At 55.1% G+C, this 6,094-nt stretch overlaps 1 long non-coding RNA gene across 1 annotated transcript; it reads left to right on the forward strand.

Moving 5' to 3' along the window:
* Positions 1–2,129: 2,129 nt before the first annotated feature.
* Positions 2,130–4,118, forward strand: LOC306660243. Its single transcript, XR_013763588.1, has 3 exons — positions 2,130–2,271; positions 3,067–3,243; positions 3,909–4,118. It is a non-coding gene; the product is annotated as an uncharacterized lncRNA (long non-coding RNA).
* Positions 4,119–6,094: the final 1,976 nt, after the last annotated feature.

Raw genomic sequence — 6,094 nt, forward strand, 5'->3', positions numbered from 1 at the left:
CTCAGCCTCCCAAGCTGCTGGGATTACAGATGTGCAACACCCACTCAGTTATATTTTAAAATTTAACAGACATTGCACTTTGCTCTCCCCTGTGGCTGAAGCAACTTATTTCCTACCAGTAGAACACAACGAGATATCCTCCCAACATCCTTGTTGACTTTTAATCTCATCAAATTTAAAACATTTTACCAATAGAAGTTTCTCACTGTTAATTTGTGTTAAAACTTATATGGGTGTTTTCTGGAAGTTCCAAGTTGCTGATGTTAGGGAAAAAAAACTCAGGAATTGTAGTTTGGTGACTTGAACATTAGACCCAATTGTATTACCGTCCGCTGTGTGACTCTAGGCATATCCAGTGCCCTCTCTGGTCCTGGGTACACTCATATGCATGATCTCTCTACCTTTCAGCCCTTTTATTTTTTTATTTTGAGACAGGGTCTCCCTAAGTTGTTGAGGCTGGCTTTGAACTTGCCATCGTCTTGCCTCAGCCTCCTAAATCGCTGGATTATGGTTGTGGGCCACTACACCCAGCCTTGCTTTTATTTTTTTAAGGACTGTGTCCAGAAAGTTTGTACCCAGCTGGGTTTCCACCAGAAGGGGTGGATGGGTAAACTTTGAAAGGAGCGGTGTGGTCCTTACCCATTGGACACACGCTGGTCGCTAGGGGATGGAAGAGCCCAGCTAGGAGGGAGATCCCAGAGAGGTGGTCAAAAGAGCCCCCCTCCCCCACATCATCTCCAAAACGTCTTAAAGAAGCCTTAGAGCAGCATTTGCTAAGCCTGGACGCCAGGGGGCGCCACACACTAGAGGAAAGTGACCAGGCTGTTTGAGGTTGGTCTGGCGATCAGCCTTTGGGGGGCTCCCGATGGGGGGAAGACATCGCCCTGCTGCCTTGACATCCTCCTTACCTGACCTCCCGCAGCCTTTCAGGGGGCCCTCAGACATGCCCACAGGAAGCTCTGGGCATGGGAGATGCACGCTGGGGAGAGGAAGGGTAAGAGCCGCTTCTGAGCTGTGTGTCTGCGGGACAATCACATTACTATTCTGAACCTCAGTTTTATCTGTCCACTGGGAGTGACAATTCCCTGCCCTGCTTTACGTGTGTGTAAGTAACATAGGCAATGGTGCTTTGAAAACCCGAGAAAGCCTAAGGGTGACTGGGCCTGAGCTGGGCCTGTAAGGGCAGGGGCACAGGTGACAAGGCTGCTAGGCAGCTGTGACATTAGCCCTGCAAAGGTGACACACACCAAAGGAAAGTGACCCAAGGGAGAGGCCCAAGAATATACTTAGAACCAGGGACTTTTCAGTCAGAGAGACCTTGACTAGGAGACAAATTTTTTTTAATTTTTTAATTCTTTAATTTTTATTTTTTTAATTAATTAATTTTTTTTTTTTTTTTTGTGGTGCTGGGGATCGCAAGGCAAGCACTCTACCAACTGAGCTATCTCCCCAGCCCGAGACAAATTTTTCTAACAAAGAAAAACTAACTTAAGACCTGAGAAAAAACTATTCCCGTCTCAGTTTCCTTATAAAAAAAAAAAAAAAAAAAAAAGGAATTAATAATGGCTCCTATCACATAGGGATGTTGTGAGGATTAAATGAGATCATCCAAAAAAGGTGCTTAGCACAGTTCTGGGGATATTCTAATTGTTTAATCAAAGAAAGCAACAGCAGCGATAATAGTTGTTGCTGAACTGGGGTATTCAAGATGGAACATTCTAGAATTTATCTCCCTTGCCGTTTTTGGACTTCTCCAACACGGTTGTAATACCGAGAGTGTCCAGCAGGAGGTGCTGTTGTCATTTCCTTCCCTGTTGCCTGTAGGGGTCCAGGAGGTGGGAAGCAGTCTTCCCCGCAGCAAGACTGACCCAGGAGTGTCCTGGTAGCAGCCTCTGCGCCCCCTCCTGGTGCAACAAGCTGAGCCCCTGACTCCCAAGCAAGAGTCTCGGCTTCTTCCCTGGGTCTGGTCCTCTCTCCTTGGACTCCACTCTTGGTCAGACTCTTCCTGCTAATAAGCTCAAGCCAAGCCACCTGATCTGGTCCCCCAGGCATCCAGCCAACCTGTTGGCCCATCCTGCCTCCCAGCTGCTGCCAGTTTCCCCAGAGTGACTAGGCATGTGCGGGTGACCTTCCCTTTGCAGGCGGTGCCTGTTTGGACTCCGGGTCCTGCGTCCTGCCTCTTTGGCCTCCACTCTGAGTCTCTTCCCCAGTTCCTCCTCTTGAGAGATGGAGGTGGCCGTGACTAACCCCACTGTGCACAGCTAAAGGGAGGTACGTGTCCCTTAAACACCCACGCTCGGGGCGCAGACCAGCTACAGGGAAGCTCGAATCTGGGTCCCGGACGCAGGCCGTCACCGTCAGACCTCGCTCGCCCCAGGCTCGGGCACTCAGTTGACATTTATTGCATACTTTCTGTTCTCAGCACGGGGCTAGCCCAGCACTGGGCTTGGGCTAGACCAGGAGGGAGGGGGACTCAGTGCTGGGCCTCAAGGAGCTTCCCTTGGGAGGGCGAGAAGCTGCTCAAATGGGTGGGAGCTGCGGTTCTGTCTGTGCTATGAGAGGACAGGAGGCCAGGGTGTGGCTCCGCAGACGGACTCTGGGCTCCTGCCACGTGCTGCGGTCTTGCAGCCTCACTAGGAAAATTGTGCCTTTGTAAAGGGTCCACCTTTGCCCACACCCTGTTCAACATGGGCTCCCTCTGCCCTCTAAGTCTTGATACTTCTTCCTTGGCCAAATATGTCTCTTCTGCCTCCCTGGAAACACACACTCGCTGCTGCTTAGGGCAAGAGACCTCAGGGAAGGCCCTGGCAGAGGACTCAGCTGGGGACACCTCTTCTCTCCCAGCCCCCTGCCCACCACCTCTTCCATGCACCCTGCTCTCCACCGCTGGCTGGTTTGGCATCCACAGCCTCCAGGACCCTCTCCCGGCCTCGCCAGCCTCCACTCTCAGCCCAGGTTGTGGCGATGAGAGGCACCAGAGCTCACCTCCCGGTGAGCACGCCTCTGCCGCGCCCGCCCGCCCTTCCCTGTGTGACATCTGCAATCTTTGGCATGTTTGTTTTGCAGAATAATGCCACCAGTAGGTCATCTGCTGTCACTGGGAACAAAGAAGAAAAAGAAGATGAAAAGCAGCCTCTTGGTGCCCCAGGGCCCCGAACCACAGCGACACACCTGGTGGTTTTGGGGGAAGGCGGCGGGTGTCAGCCCACACGCTGGCCTGCGGATGTCGCATGAGTCAGTGAGGTGGGTAGTGGCTCTTATTGATGTGGATAGAAACGTCTCTTCTCTTCCTTCAGGAAAGAGCCATGCACATTAGCTGTGGAATAATTACAGCAAACAAGAAGCCAGGGTGTACCTGTCACCCACCACCTGGAAGCCAGCCCTTGGGACATCTTGGGAGGGGCCCGCGGACTCTACTTTTTTTTTTTTTTTTTGCGGTGCTGGGGATCAAACCCAGGACTTCGAGCCTGCTAGGCAAGCTCCATGCCACCGAGCACATCCCAGCCCCCTAACCTGCCCTTTTTGAATAGAAAACTATATAGGAAGAGTAAAAGTAGCTGACCTTTATCGGGACTGATTACTTACTGTCCCTATTTTACATATGAGGACATCTGAGTGAAAAATGCCTTCTTGACCCGAGAGGCGGTCGAAGTCGGACAGAGCCTGTCCTGGGAGGCTGGCTGCCAGGCCACAGCCCTCCTCAGTGGCTGGATGAGCCGCTCCTCCTTCTTTTCGTCTGTAAAATGGGGATGGAGAAGAGCCCCGCCCTGGGGGCCTCCCTCCTGTGAGGCCTCTCCTCACCCGGAGGCTGGGGCTGGCACAGGGACGGCCAGGCCCTGTTCTAAGCTCTTCCTTGACTCTTCCCACAGCCCTGACCAGGCTGATGTTATTTCCATCCCCTTTTACAGACGAGGAAACCGAGGCCCGGGGCTCAACAACTTGCCAGCCACAGCTCTCTCCATCTGTAGGGGGCAGAACCGGGACCCCAACTCCCCTCCAGCCACTCCAGGAGGCCGCGTTCCTCCTGTCCCCAGCGTGGCCTCCCCCACGGCGAGTGCCTTTGCATGGTGACCCAGAAAACACACACCCAGATGTAAATGGAATAAAAATTGTATGAAATGAACACACCCTCACCGCACGAGGTGTTCTCTCTCTTTTTTTTTTTTTTTTTTTTAACTCTTTTTTGTGGTTGTGGATGGACAGCATGCCTTTATTTTATTTGTTTTGTGGTGCTGAGGATTGAACCCAGTGCCTCACACGTGCTGGGCAAGTGCTCTGCCACTGAGCAGCCCAGCCCCAGATGTCCCCGCCCCCGCCTTCTCTCTCTTTCTCCTGGCTCCTCTCTTTTGGTACCAGGGACCCAACCCAGGGGCGCTTCACCAGCAAGCCACATCCCCAGCCCTTTTTTAGATTTTTCTTGGAGACAGGGCCTCGCTAAGTTGCTGAGGCTGGCTTTGAACTGGAGATCCTCCTGTCGCAGCCTCCGGAGTTGCTGGGATGACAGGCGTGCGCCACCCACCCGGCCCTGGATGTCCTCTTAATATCGTGTTACCTGGGACAGCAGAACGCACCGATTCGTTGCGCACGAATGGACACAGCATCCGTCTCTCGGGTTGTACCTGATGGAGTCCGCCATTGGCGGGATCACGCAAGGACCTGGGGACCGATGTCCATGCCGTTCCCCCTCCCCGCCCCTCCCCGCCCCTCACTGCCCGTCCCGAGTTCCTCCATCCCCGGCCCCTAAGCGAGCTGGCTGCGCTCACTACTTTGCTTTCAAGACTCACGATGGGCTGGACCGAAGTTTGGGAAATGGAAGTGCAGTGCCTTCGCTCTGCCCAGGGAGACCCCCGTCCTTTCCTTTGGGGTGCTGGGGCGGAGACCTCGCACGCCAAACTACCACCGAGCGCACCTCCGCCGGGACAGGCCCATTTTAATGGGCCCGAAGCCTTTTTTTATTCAATCCAGGGAATCAGCCAGCTGTGACCCCAGTGCAGAGGGAGGAGCTGAGGGCTGGAGAGGTGCAGGTCAGGCCCTGCTGGGGTCCCCGGGCCCACAGAGATTAAGATCTGGAAGTCTTCTGAGGGCAAACCTGAGTCCAGCCGGCCTCTGCAAAAGGAACTTAGTCCAGCGCAGCATCTGTCACACACCAACTCTTTTCAGGGTACCACAACCCTTACAGCACAAGGCTTAGGCGAGTTAGTTCTCAGTGCAACCCAGACCCCACTGTTGGGAGCCTCCTGTTACAGATGAGGCAGCTGAGGCTCAGAGAGGTGGAGTGACTTGGCCAAGGCCACACAGCCTGGATCAAACCAAGTCTGATCTGGGTCTCCGTTGTATTTCTCGAACCAAACTCAGGCCCAGGAACGAACAGGTACCCAGTAAACATGTCTGTCTGGCCGGCCCCGTGGACTTCTCTCTTCCACTGCTCTGTGGCTGCTTAGTGATGGGGACAGTGGCCCCCTTCCTGGGAGGCACAGCCCTGGGCAGGGCAGGCTCCAGGGTAGCTCAAGGCCTGCTGGGGTTCGCATGGGCGAGGGTCCTTGAGGTGAGTTTCGGTTCCAGGTCCCTGCATGCTCCTGGGGCCCTGCCCTGTCAGCTGAGAGGGAGGGAGGGAGGGAGGACGGACGCTCCCCTGGGCGGGGTGGGGGGGTGCCTGCGCCTCTCCCACCTCCTGCTACTCTCTGGGCTCACCTTGCGCTCCCAGGCCTGGCTCTGGGGCCTCTGGTGGGGCCCGAGAAAGGAGGGTCCTGCCTCTAACACGAGTCAGGTCCCCATCCTGGGGCCCTCCCCAGCCCTGACGTCAGGAAGAGGTGGTGGGTGACCTGGCTGAGCCTCAGCTCCAACCCAAGGACTGAGCAAACTGAGGCTCCCTGAGACTCCAGTCCTCCCCTAAAGCCAGCCCTGCCTTCCCTGAACAAGAAGGGCCGACCCTCTCCCCTTCCAGCAGGAAGCCCCGAGCTGACTCAGCAGATGGTTCTAGACCCGGGAGGGGGAGGGGCAGGAAGGAGCAGTGACCTAGGTGAGCTGGAAGCCGGGGCCAGAGCCAGCAGCTGGCGCTGACAGGCATGGTGTGGCAGTGCCAAGTGTCCCGGGT

The sequence above is a fragment of the Sciurus vulgaris genome, assembly GCF_902686455.1.
Source record: "Sciurus vulgaris genome assembly, chromosome: 1".
Taxonomy (NCBI): Eukaryota; Metazoa; Chordata; class Mammalia; order Rodentia; family Sciuridae; genus Sciurus; species Sciurus vulgaris.